This window comes from Ascaphus truei, chromosome 3 (genome assembly GCF_040206685.1).
Source record: "Ascaphus truei isolate aAscTru1 chromosome 3, aAscTru1.hap1, whole genome shotgun sequence".
Taxonomy (NCBI): domain Eukaryota; kingdom Metazoa; phylum Chordata; class Amphibia; order Anura; family Ascaphidae; genus Ascaphus; species Ascaphus truei.
In genome coordinates, this window is record NC_134485.1 from 430674734 (window position 1) to 430687250 (window position 12517).

Consider the following 12517-nt stretch of genomic DNA (forward strand, 5'->3'; position numbering starts at 1 on the left):
TGTGTGCCGGCTTCCCAGGCAGCAATGTTCAGCAAAGCGCAGCGAGATAACAAGTAGGACCGTGTGTGCCGGCTTCCCGGGCAGGAATGTTCAGCAAAGCGCAGCGAGATAACAAGTAGGACCGTGTGTGCCGGCTTCCCGGGCAGTAATGTTCAGCAAAGCGCAGCGAGATAACAAGTAGGACCGTGTGTGCCGGCTTCCCGGGCAGTAATGTTCAGCAAAGCGCAGCCAGATAACAAGTAGGACCGTGTGTGCCGGCTTCCCGGGCAGTAATGTTCAGCAAAGCGCAGCGAGATAACAAGTAGGACCGTGTGTGCCGGCTTCCCGGGCAGGAATGTTCAGCAAAGCGCAGCGAGATAACAAGTAGGACCGTGTGTGCCGGCTTCCCGGGCAGCAATGTTCAGCAAAGCGCAGCGAGATAACAAGTAGGACCGTGTGTGCCGGCTTCCCGGGCAGCAATGTTCAGCAAAGCGCAGCGAGATAACAAGTAGGACCGTGTGTGCCGGCTTCCCGGGCAGTAATGTTCAGCAAAGCGCAGCGAGATAACAAGTAGGACCGTGTGTGCCGGCTTCCCGGGCAGCAATGTTCAGCAAAGCGCAGCGAGATAACAAGTAGGACCGTGTGTGCCGGCTTCCCGGGCAGCAATGTTCAGCAAAGCGCAGCCAGATAACAAGTAGGACCGTGTGTGCCGGCTTCCCGGGCAGCAATGTTCAGCAAAGCGCAGCGAGATAACAAGTAGGACCGTGTGTGCCGGCTTCCCGGGCAGCAATGTTCAGCAAAGCGCAGCGAGATAACAAGTAGGACCGTGTGTGCCGGCTTCCCGGGCAGCAATGTTCAGCAAAGCGCAGCGAGATAACAAGTAGGACCGTGTGTGCCGGCTTCCCAGGCAGCAATGTTCAGCAAAGCGCAGCGAGATAACAAGTAGGACCGTGTGTGCCGGCTTCTCGGGCAGGAATGTTCAGCAAAGCGCAGCCAGATAACAAGTAGGACCGTGTGTGCCGGCTTCCCGGGCAGCAATGTTCAGCAAAGCGCAGCGAGATAACAAGTAGGACCGTGTGTGCCGGCTTCCCAGGCAGCAATGTTCAGCAAAGCGCAGCGAGATAACAAGTAGGACCGTGTGTGCCGGCTTCTCGGGCAGGAATGTTCAGCAAAGCGCAGCCAGATAACAAGTAGGACCGTGTGTGCCGGCTTCCCGGGCAGCAATGTTCAGCAAAGCGCAGCGAGATAACAAGTAGGACCGTGTGTGCCGGCTTCCCGGGCAGCAATGTTCAGCAAAGCGCAGCGAGATAACAAGTAGGACCGTGTGTGCCGGCTTCCCGGGCAGCAATGTTCAGCAAAGCGCAGCCAGATAACAAGTAGGACCGTGTGTGCCGGCTTCCCGGGCAGCAATGTTCAGCAAAGCGCAGCGACATAACAAGTAGGACCGTGTGTGCCGGCTTCCCGGGCAGCAATGTTCAGCAAAGCGCAGCGAGATAACAAGTAGGACCGTGTGTGCCGGCTTCCCGGGCAGCAATGTTCAGCAAAGCGCAGCGAGATAACAAGTAGGACCGTGTGTGCCGGCTTCCCGGGCAGCAATGTTCAGCAAAGCGCAGCGACATAACAAGTAGGACCGTGTGTGCCGGCTTCCCGGGCAGCAATGTTCAGCAAAGCGCAGTCAGATAACAAGTAGGACCGTGTGTGCCGGCTTCCCGGGCAGCAATGTTCAGCAAAGCGCAGCGAGATAACAAGTAGGACCGTGTGTGCCGGCTTCCCGGGCAGCAATGTTCAGCAAAGCGCAGCGAGATAACAAGTAGGACCGTGTGTGCCGGCTTCCCGGGCAGCAATGTTCAGCAAAGTGCAGCGAGATAACAAGTAGGACCGTGTGTGCCGGCTTCCCGGGCAGCAATGTTCAGCAAAGCGCAGCGAGATAACAAGTAGGACCGTGTGTGCCGGCTTCCCGGGCAGCAATGTTCAGCAAAGCGCAGCGAGATAACAAGTAGGACCGTGTGTGCCGGCTTCCCGGGCAGCAATGTTCAGCAAAGCGCAGCGACATAACAAGTAGGACCGTGTGTGCCGGCTTCCCGGGCAGCAATGTTCAGCAAAGTGCAGCGAGATAACAAGTAGGACCGTGTGTGCCGGCTTCCCGGGCAGCAATGTTCAGCAAAGCGCAGCGAGATAACAAGTAGGACCGTGTGTGCCGGCTTCCCGGGCAGCAATGTTCAGCAAAGCGCAGCGAGATAACAAGTAGGACCGTGTGTGCCGGCTTCCCGGGCAGGAATGTTCAGCAAAGCGCAGCGAGATAACAAGTAGGACCGTGTGTGCCGGCTTCCCGGGCAGCAATGTTCAGCAAAGCGCAGCGAGATAACAAGTAGGACCGTGTGTGCCGGCTTCCCGGGCAGCAATGTTCAGCAAAGCGCAGCGAGATAACAAGTAGGACCGTGTGTGCCGGCTTCCCGGGCAGCAATGTTCAGCAAAGTGCAGCGAGATAACAAGTAGGACCGTGTGTGCCGGCTTCCCGGGCAGCAATGTTCAGCAAAGCGCAGCGAGATAACAAGTAGGACCGTGTGTGCCGGCTTCCCGGGCAGCAATGTTCAGCAAAGCGCAGCGAGATAACAAGTAGGACCGTGTGTGCCGGCTTCCCGGGCAGCAATGTTCAGCAAAGCGCAGCGAGATAACAAGTAGGGCCGTGTGTGCCGGCTTCCCAGGCAGCAATGTTCAGCAAAGCGCAGCGAGATAACAAGTAGGGCCGTGTGTGCCGGCTTCCCGGGCAGAAATGTTCAGCAAAGCGCAGCGAGATAACAAGTAGGACCGTGTGTGCCGGCTTCCCGGGCAGCAATGTTCAGCAAAGCGCAGCGAGATAACAAGTAGGACCGTGTGTGCCGGCTTCCCGGGCAGCAATGTTCAGCAAAGCGCAGCGAGATAACAAGTAGGACCGTGTGTGCCGGCTTCCCGGGCAGCAATGTTCAGCAAAGCGCAGCGAGATAACAAGTAGGACCGTGTGTGCCGGCTTCCCGGGCAGCAATGTTCAGCAAAGCGCAGCGAGATAACAAGTAGGACCGTGTGTGCCGGCTTCCCGGGCAGCAATGTTCAGCAAAGCGCAGCGAGATAACAAGTAGGACCGTGTGTGCCGGCTTCCCGGACAGCAATGTTCAGCAAAGCGCAGCCAGATAACAAGTAGGACCGTGTGTGCCGGCTTCCCGGGCAGCAATGTTCAGCAAAGCGCAGCCAGATAACAAGTAGGACCGTGTGTGCCGGCTTCCCGGGCAGCAATGTTCAGCAAAGCGCAGCGAGATAACAAGTAGGACCGTGTGTGCCGGCTTCCCGGGCAGCAATGTTCAGCAAAGCGCAGCGAGATAACAAGTAGGACCGTGTGTGCCGGCTTCCCGGGCAGCAATGTTCAGCAAAGCGCAGCGACATAACAAGTAGGACCGTGTGTGCCGGCTTCCCGGGCAGCAATGTTCAGCAAAGCGCAGCGAGATAACAAGTAGGACCGTGTGTGCCGGCTTCCCGGGCAGGAATGTTCAGCAAAGCGCAGCGAGATAACAAGTAGGACCGTGTGTGCCGGCTTCCCGGGCAGCAATGTTCAGCAAAGCCCAGCGAGATAACAAGTAGGACCGTGTGTGCCGGCTTCCCGGGCAGTAATGTTCAGCAAAGCGCAGCGAGATAACAAGTAGGACCGTGTGTGCCGGCTTCCCGGGCAGCAATGTTCAGCAAAGCGCAGCGAGATAACAAGTAGGACCGTGTGTGCCGGCTTCCCGGGCAGTAATGTTCAGCAAAGCGCAGCGAGATAACAAGTAGGACCGTGTGTGCCGGCTTCCCGGGCAGCAATGTTCAGCAAAGCGCAGCGAGATAACAAGTAGGACGGTGTGTGCCGGCTTCCCGGGCAGCAATGTTCAGCAAAGCGCAGCGAGATAACAAGTAGGACCGTGTGTGCCGGCTTCCCGGGCAGCAATGTTCAGCAAAGCGCAGCGAGATAACAAGTAGGACCGTGTGTGCCGGCTTCCCGGGCAGCAATGTTCAGCAAAGCGCAGCCAGATAACAAGTAGGACCGTGTGTGCCGGCTTCCCGGGCAGCAATGTTCAGCAAAGCGCAGCGAGATAACAAGTAGGACCGTGTGTGCCGGCTTCCCGGGCAGCAATGTTCAGCAAAGCGCAGCCAGATAACAAGTAGGACCGTGTGTGCCGGCTTCCCGGGCAGCAATGTTCAGCAAAGCGCAGCGAGATAACAAGTAGGACCGTGTGTGCCGGCTTCTCGGGCAGCAATGTTCAGCAAAGCGCAGCGAGATAACAAGTAGGGCCGTGTGTGCCGGCTTCCCGGGCAGCAATGTTCAGCAAAGCGCAGCGAGATAACAAGTAGGTCCGTGTGTGCCGGCTTCCCGGGCAGCAATGTTCAGCAAAGCGCAGCGAGATAACAAGTAGGACCGTGTGTGCCGGCTTCCCGGGCAGCAATGTTCAGCAAAGCGCAGCGACATAACAAGTAGGACCGTGTGTGCCGGCTTCCCGGGCAGCAATGTTCAGCAAAGCGCAGCGAGATAACAAGTAGGACCGTGTGTGCCGGCTTCCCGGGCAGCAATGTTCAGCAAAGCCCAGCGAGATAACAAGTAGGACCGTGTGTGCCGGCTTCCCGGGCAGCAATGTTCAGCAAAGCGCAGCCAGATAACAAGTAGGACCGTGTGTGCCGGCTTCCCGGGCAGCAATGTTCAGCAAAGCGCAGCGAGATAACAAGTAGGACCGTGTGTGCCGGCTTCCCGGGCAGCAATGTTCAGCAAAGCCCAGCGAGATAACAAGTAGGACCGTGTGTGCCGGCTTCCCGGGCAGCAATGTTCAGCAAAGCGCAGCGAGATAACAAGTAGGACCGTGTGTGCCGGCTTCCCGGGCAGCAATGTTCAGCAAAGCGCAGCGAGATAACAAGTAGGACCGTGTGTGCCGGCTTCCCGGGCAGCAATGTTCAGCAAAGCGCAGCGAGATAACAAGTAGGACCGTGTGTGCCGGCTTCCCGGGCAGCAATGTTCAGCAAAGCGCAGCGAGATAACAAGTAGGACCGTGTGTGCCGGCTTCCCGGGCAGCAATGTTCAGCAAAGCGCAGCGACATAACAAGTAGGACCGTGTGTGCCGGCTTCCCGGGCAGCAATGTTCAGCAAAGCGCAGCGAGATAACAAGTAGGACCGTGTGTGCCGGCTTCCCGGGCAGGAATGTTCAGCAAAGCGCAGCGAGATAACAAGTAGGACCGTGTGTGCCGGCTTCCCGGGCAGCAATGTTCAGCAAAGCCCAGCGAGATAACAAGTAGGACCGTGTGTGCCGGCTTCCCGGGCAGTAATGTTCAGCAAAGCGCAGCGAGATAACAAGTAGGACCGTGTGTGCCGGCTTCCCGGGCAGCAATGTTCAGCAAAGCGCAGCGAGATAACAAGTAGGACCGTGTGTGCCGGCTTCCCGGGCAGTAATGTTCAGCAAAGCGCAGCGAGATAACAAGTAGGACCGTGTGTGCCGGCTTCCCGGGCAGCAATGTTCAGCAAAGCGCAGCGAGATAACAAGTAGGACGGTGTGTGCCGGCTTCCCGGGCAGCAATGTTCAGCAAAGCGCAGCGAGATAACAAGTAGGACCGTGTGTGCCGGCTTCCCGGGCAGCAATGTTCAGCAAAGCGCAGCGAGATAACAAGTAGGACCGTGTGTGCCGGCTTCCCGGGCAGCAATGTTCAGCAAAGCGCAGCCAGATAACAAGTAGGACCGTGTGTGCCGGCTTCCCGGGCAGCAATGTTCAGCAAAGCGCAGCGAGATAACAAGTAGGACCGTGTGTGCCGGCTTCCCGGGCAGCAATGTTCAGCAAAGCGCAGCCAGATAACAAGTAGGACCGTGTGTGCCGGCTTCCCGGGCAGCAATGTTCAGCAAAGCGCAGCGAGATAACAAGTAGGACCGTGTGTGCCGGCTTCTCGGGCAGCAATGTTCAGCAAAGCGCAGCGAGATAACAAGTAGGACCGTGTGTGCCGGTTTCCCGGGCAGCAATGTTCAGCAAAGCGCAGCCAGATAACAAGTAGGACCGTGTGTGCCGGCTTCCCAGGCAGCAATGTTCAGCAAAGCGCAGCGACATAACAAGTAGGACCGTGTGTGCCGGCTTCCCGGGCAGCAATGTTCAGCAAAGCGCAGCCAGATAACAAGTAGGACCGTGTGTGCCGGCTTCCCGGGCAGCAATGTTCAGCAAAGCGCAGCGAGATAACAAGTAGGACCGTGTGTGCCGGCTTCCCGGGCAGCAATGTTCAGCAAAGCGCAGCCAGATAACAAGTAGGACCGTGTGTGCCGGCTTCCCGGGCAGCAATGTTCAGCAAAGCGCAGCGAGATAACAAGTAGGGCCGTGTGTGCCGGCTTCTCGGGCAGTAATGTTCAGCAAAGCGCAGCGAGATAACAAGTAGGACCGTGTGTGCCGGCTTCCCGGGCAGCAATGTTCAGCAAAGCGCAGCGAGATAACAAGTAGGACCGTGTGTGCCGGCTTCCCGGGCAGCAATGTTCAGCAAAGCGCAGCGAGATAACAAGTAGGACCGTGTGTGCCGGCTTCCCGGGCAGCAATGTTCAGCAAAGCGCAGCGAGATAACAAGTAGGACCGTGTGTGCCGGCTTCCCGGGCAGCAATGTTCAGCAAAGCGCAGCGAGATAACAAGTAGGACCGTGTGTGCCGGCTTCCCGGGCAGCAATGTTCAGCAAAGCGCAGCGAGATAACAAGTAGGACCGTGTGTGCCGGCTTCCCGGGCAGCAATGTTCAGCAAAGCGCAGCGAGATAACAAGTAGGACCGTGTGTGCCGGCTTCCCGGGCAGCAATGTTCAGCAAAGCGCAGCGAGATAACAAGTAGGACCGTGTGTGCCGGCTTCCCGGGCAGCAATGTTCAGCAAAGCGCAGCGAGATAACAAGTAGGACCGTGTGTGCCGGCTTCCCGGGCAGCAATGTTCAGCAAAGCGCAGCGAGATAACAAGTAGGACCGTGTGTGCCGGCTTCCCGGGCAGCAATGTTCAGCAAAGCGCAGCGAGATAACAAGTAGGACCGTGTGTGCCGGCTTCCCGGGCAGCAATGTTCAGCAAAGCGCAGCGAGATAACAAGTAGGACCGTGTGTGCCGGCTTCCCGGGCAGCAATGTTCAGCAAAGCGCAGCGAGATAACAAGTAGGACCGTGTGTGCCGGCTTCCCGGGCAGCAATGTTCAGCAAAGCGCAGCGACATAACAACTAGGACCGTGTGTGCCGGCTTCCCGGGCAGCAATGTTCAGCAAAGCGCAGCGAGATAACAAGTAGGACCGTGTGTGCCGGCTTCCCGGGCAGCAATGTTCAGCAAAGCGCAGCGACATAACAAGTAGGACCGTGTGTGCCGGCTTCCCGGGCAGCAATGTTCAGCAAAGCGCAGCGAGATAACAAGTAGGACCGTGTGTGCCGGCTTCCCGGGCAGCAATGTTCAGCAAAGCGCAGCGAGATAACAAGTAGGACCGTGTGTGCCGGCTTCCCGGGCAGCAATGTTCAGCAAAGCGCAGCGAGATAACAAGTAGGACCGTGTGTGCCGGCTTCCCGGGCAGCAATGTTCAGCAAAGCGCAGCGAGATAACAAGTAGGACCGTGTGTGCCGGCTTCCCGGGCAGCAATGTTCAGCAAAGCGCAGCCAGATAACAAGTAGGACCGTGTGTGCCGGCTTCCCGGGCAGCAATGTTCAGCAAAGCGCAGCGAGATAACAAGTAGGACCGTGTGTGCCGGCTTCCCGGGCAGCAATGTTCAGCAAAGCGCAGCGAGATAACAAGTAGGACCGTGTGTGCCGGCTTCCCGGGCAGCAATGTTCAGCAAAGCGCAGCGAGATAACAAGTAGGACCGTGTGTGCCGGCTTCCCGGGCAGCAATGTTCAGCAAAGCGCAGCGAGATAACAAGTAGGACCGTGTGTGCCGGCTTCCCGGGCAGTAATGTTCAGCAAAGCGCAGCGAGATAACAAGTAGGACCGTGTGTGCCGGCTTCCCGGGCAGGAATGTTCAGCAAAGCGCAGCGAGATAACACGTAGGACCGTGTGTGCCGGCTTCCCGGGCAGCAATGTTCAGCAAAGCGCAGCGACATAACAAGTAGGACCGTGTGTGCCGGCTTCCCGGGCAGCAATGTTCAGCAAAGCGCAGCGACATAACAAGTAGGACCGTGTGTGCCGGCTTCCCGGGCAGCAATGTTCAGCAAAGCGCAGCGAGATAACAAGTAGGACCGTGTGTGCCGGCTTCCCGGGCAGCAATGTTCAGCAAAGCGCAGCGAGATAACAAGTAGGACCGTGTGTGCCGGCTTCCCGGGCAGCAATGTTCAGCAAAGCGCAGCGAGATAACAAGTAGGACCGTGTGTGCCGGCTTCCCGGGCAGCAATGTTCAGCAAAGCGCAGCGAGATAACAAGTAGGACCGTGTGTGCCGGCTTCCCGGGCAGCAATGTTCAGCAAAGCGCAGCCAGATAACAAGTAGGACCGTGTGTGCCGGCTTCCCGGGCAGCAATGTTCAGCAAAGCGCAGCGAGATAACAAGTAGGACCGTGTGTGCCGGCTTCCCGGGCAGCAATGTTCAGCAAAGCGCAGCGAGATAACAAGTAGGACCGTGTGTGCCGGCTTCCCGGGCAGCAATGTTCAGCAAAGCGCAGCGAGATAACAAGTAGGACCGTGTGTGCCGGCTTCCCGGGCAGCAATGTTCAGCAAAGCGCAGCGAGATAACAAGTAGGACCGTGTGTGCCGGCTTCCCGGGCAGTAATGTTCAGCAAAGCGCAGCGACATAACAAGTAGGACCGTGTGTGCCGGCTTCCCGGGCAGCAATGTTCAGCAAAGCGCAGCGACATAACAAGTAGGACCGTGTGTGCCGGCTTCCCGGGCAGCAATGTTCAGCAAAGCGCAGCGACATAACAAGTAGGACCGTGTGTGCCGGCTTCCCGGGCAGTAATGTTCAGCAAAGCGCAGCGAGATAACAAGTAGGACCGTGTGTGCCGGCTTCCCGGGCAGCAATGTTCAGCAAAGCGCAGCGAGATAACAAGTAGGACCGTGTGTGCCGGCTTCCCGGGCAGCAATGTTCAGCAAAGCGCAGCGAGATAACAAGTAGGACCGTGTGTGCCGGCTTCCCGGGCAGCAATGTTCAGCAAAGCGCAGCGAGATAACACGTAGGACCGTGTGTGCCGGCTTCCCGGGCAGGAATGTTCAGCAAAGCGCAGCGAGATAACACGTAGGACCGTGTGTGCCGGCTTCCCGGGCAGAAATGTTCAGCAAAGCGCAGCGAGATAACACGTAGGACCGTGTGTGCCGGCTTCCCGGGCAGCAATGTTCAGCAAAGCGCAGCGAGATAACAAGTAGGACCGTGTGTGCCGGCTTCCCGGGCAGTAATGTTCAGCAAAGCGCAGCCAGATAACAAGTAGGACCGTGTGTGCCGGCTTCCCGGGCAGCAATGTTCAGCAAAGCGCAGCGAGATAACAAGTAGGACCGTGTGTGCCGGCTTCCCGGGCAGCAATGTTCAGCAAAGCGCAGCGAGATAACAAGTAGGACCGTGTGTGCCGGCTTCCCGGGCAGGAATGTTCAGCAAAGCGCAGCGAGATAACAAGTAGGACCGTGTGTGCCGGCTTCCCGGGCAGGAATGTTCAGCAAAGCGCAGCCAGATAACAAGTAGGACCGTGTGTGCCGGCTTCCCGGGCAGCAATGTTCAGCAAAGCGCAGCCAGATAACAAGTAGGACCGTGTGTGCCGGCTTCCCGGGCAGAAATGGTGTCCTGTGCCATTTACACTGGTCTACCTCTAGTGCTAGCACAATGCTTTTTGACTACACTGCGGCATACACACAGCGCACACACCGCGCACCTTAATACACAAGGCAGGCACACACACAGCATAACCCCACAATACACACACATGCAGCGTGCGCCCTAATATACACAGGGACGCAAACCGGGGGATCGCGTGAGGCCTCTGCAACTTCACTTCTCTTGTCTTTGGCGTTGCCATGGCAACGGGGCGTCATTTGACGCCGAGAGCCGGAGACAAGGTAAGGGATGGGGGGCGCGAGCAGGGAGGGAAGTAGGCAGGGGGGCGCGAGCAGGGAAAAGATTGTGCACCCCTGCCCCAATACAGGGGTGCGCAAAGTTTTGACCCTGCGCCCCCCCCTGCCTGCTCACCTCCCGGCACCCCCCCCTCCTACTGCTCGGCTCCGACGTCAAATTACGTTGTGGGGTCGTGTGACGTCACGTGACCCCCACGGCGTCACCTTCCGCCGGTTACTGATAGGAGAAGCTGCAGAGGCCTCGTGCGGTCCCTCCGGCGCTTCATTCAAGTGCCTTAGGGAAGAGCGCGGGACGTCTGTAGCCACCGCGCCCCCCTGCAAATTCTCCCGCCCCCCACTTTGCGCACCCCTGCCCTAGCACACACAGCGTACCCTAATACAGGCGAGCGCAAACTTTTTTCCCTGCGCCCCCATGCATGCTGCCCCCCTTCTTGCGCCCCCTCACCTTGACACCAGCGTCAAATAACGTTGACCCCCGCGTTGCCATGGCAATGTGACACTGGAAGCCAAGCGAGTTACAGAGGGCTCACACGGTCCCCCAGCATTTCATTTAAATGCCTTGGGGAAGAGCGCGGGAACTCTGTAAGAAGTGATGTACGAGGAATCGGAAGCACCCGTGACATGTCTGCAGGTGTAATCTTATGCAATGAAATGATACAAACACTGGCAGGTTTCACATGCGTCTGTAAAGGAAATTCACACGTGAAACGTCCTGGGAAATGGGAGCCCTACGCGCGCACGAAGAGAACTCGATGTGCAGGTGGAGAATGTGGCAGTAAAGGGTCAATCTCTGGCTCTGTGCACAAGGGTGACAGTCTCTTCCCACGGCTACTGAACTCCAGCAAATGGGACAAAACAAAAGATCCACGGAACAGTTTCCAGCAGAGGTGGGAGAGTCTAATACCCTGGAGGAGTTACAAGATGACAGCAACTTATGCTCAATACGGCAAGTGGAAATAAAGATAATTGGAAATAAGTCCTCCAGTCCCTCGGTCAGTCCCAGACAGAAAAAAAAAAAACTTGCCAAGAGGCAAGTGTGTGTGTGTATGTATATATTTATATGTAGCCAGGACTGGTTTAGAGCTACCAGTCTGTCCCCTCCTGGCAAGAACAGGCTGCCAGGAGTTATCATGGGTTTTCCCCACTCACAGTAGCTTCTTGAGTGACAGGGGAGGCGGTGGGACTAGGCCTGTGTGTGTCCAATCAGGGACTCAGACCTGGTACCTACTTCCCTTGTACTTAAGGAGCTGCACTGCTAAATTTAGTCAGTGCCTCTACCTTCTTGAGAGAGGCTGATCTACCCAAACAATTGTGCAGGGCTCCGAAAATCTGTATTCCCTCTCCTAGGGGAGTGGATGGGAGACTATACCCCTTACTCCACCAGGGAGTAAGGGAAGAGCAAGGACTACATCAGGGCTCCTTGGCCTGGAGTGGAGGTCCAGGGTACATCCTGAGCATATGCTGTAAGAACTGAGTGTGCTGTCAGAATAAAGTGATCCTGTTCAAAGATATCTTCCTGCCCGAGACTACAATCTATCAGGGGGAGGGAAAGTAAGTTCACCTACAGAGATTGTCCCCACATCCCAGGGGCCTGCAAGAGATGGAGGCGCTGTCACCGTGAGTACGAATCAGTTACTACCCCAGAAGCCTGTTCTATTCTCCCCTACAATGAGGGAGACTCAGATCTACTGTGAGCCAGCAGGTATGCATCAGCGTGTAAGCTCTGCGGGGCAGGGACTCCTCTCAGCGTGTAAGCTTTGCGGGGCAGGGACTCCTCTCAGCGTGTAAGCTCTGCGGGGCAGGGACTCCTCTCAGCGTGTAAGCTCTGCGGGGCAGGGACTCCTCTCAGCGTGTAAGCTCTACGGGGCAGGGACTCCTCTCAGCGTGTAAGCTCTGCGGGGCAGGGACTCCTCTCAGCGTGTAAGCTCTGCGGGGCAGGGACTCCTCTCAGCGTGTAAGCTCTGCGGGGCAGGGACTCCTCTCAGCGTGTAAGCTCTGCGGGGCAGGGACTCCTCTCAGCGTGTAAGCTCTGCGGGGCAGGGACTCCTGTTTGATGACTGACACGCTTATTCCCATGACGTGTTATTATTGGCACGTGGGTTGCTGCTGTAACGCGCTATGTACCTGGATGGCGTTATACACAGATAGACATGCGTTATTACTGCACGCCTGCCTCGGGCTTTCAACGAGTATATAGTGTGTGTAACTGTACAAACACAGATTACCGAGGAGTGCTGACACCGGGCTCTGTGCTCCCAGCTCACCCCGGGGGGACACTCACCTGTTACACGCCCTCACACCACCGGCAGCAACCCCACCACATTGCCCTGCGTCCCAGCCGCGGCGTCGCTTTGTAGTAACGTCACGCCCGCCTCACGCAGACCCCCCCCCCCCCCCCGCCCGCCATCTTTGATAAGGGCAGGGCGCAGTTCCCTTATTCTGTGAGAACAGAGCCCCCTCATACATTTCTTCCCGGACATGTTATTAAACATAGTGAAACACAGCGAGTCGGGGAGATATCGCATT

General features: G+C 57.3%; 1 protein-coding gene across 1 annotated transcript in view; it reads right to left on the minus strand.

Moving 5' to 3' along the window:
* GTF2E1 (general transcription factor IIE subunit 1) overlaps positions 1-12385 on the minus strand; it is a 49759-nt gene extending 37374 nt beyond the window's left edge. The window contains exon 1 of the mRNA XM_075592900.1: positions 12273-12385. The gene's annotated coding sequence lies outside the window, so the exon portion shown is untranslated. The remainder of the gene's footprint in view (positions 1-12272) is intronic.
* Positions 12386-12517: the final 132 nt, after the last annotated feature.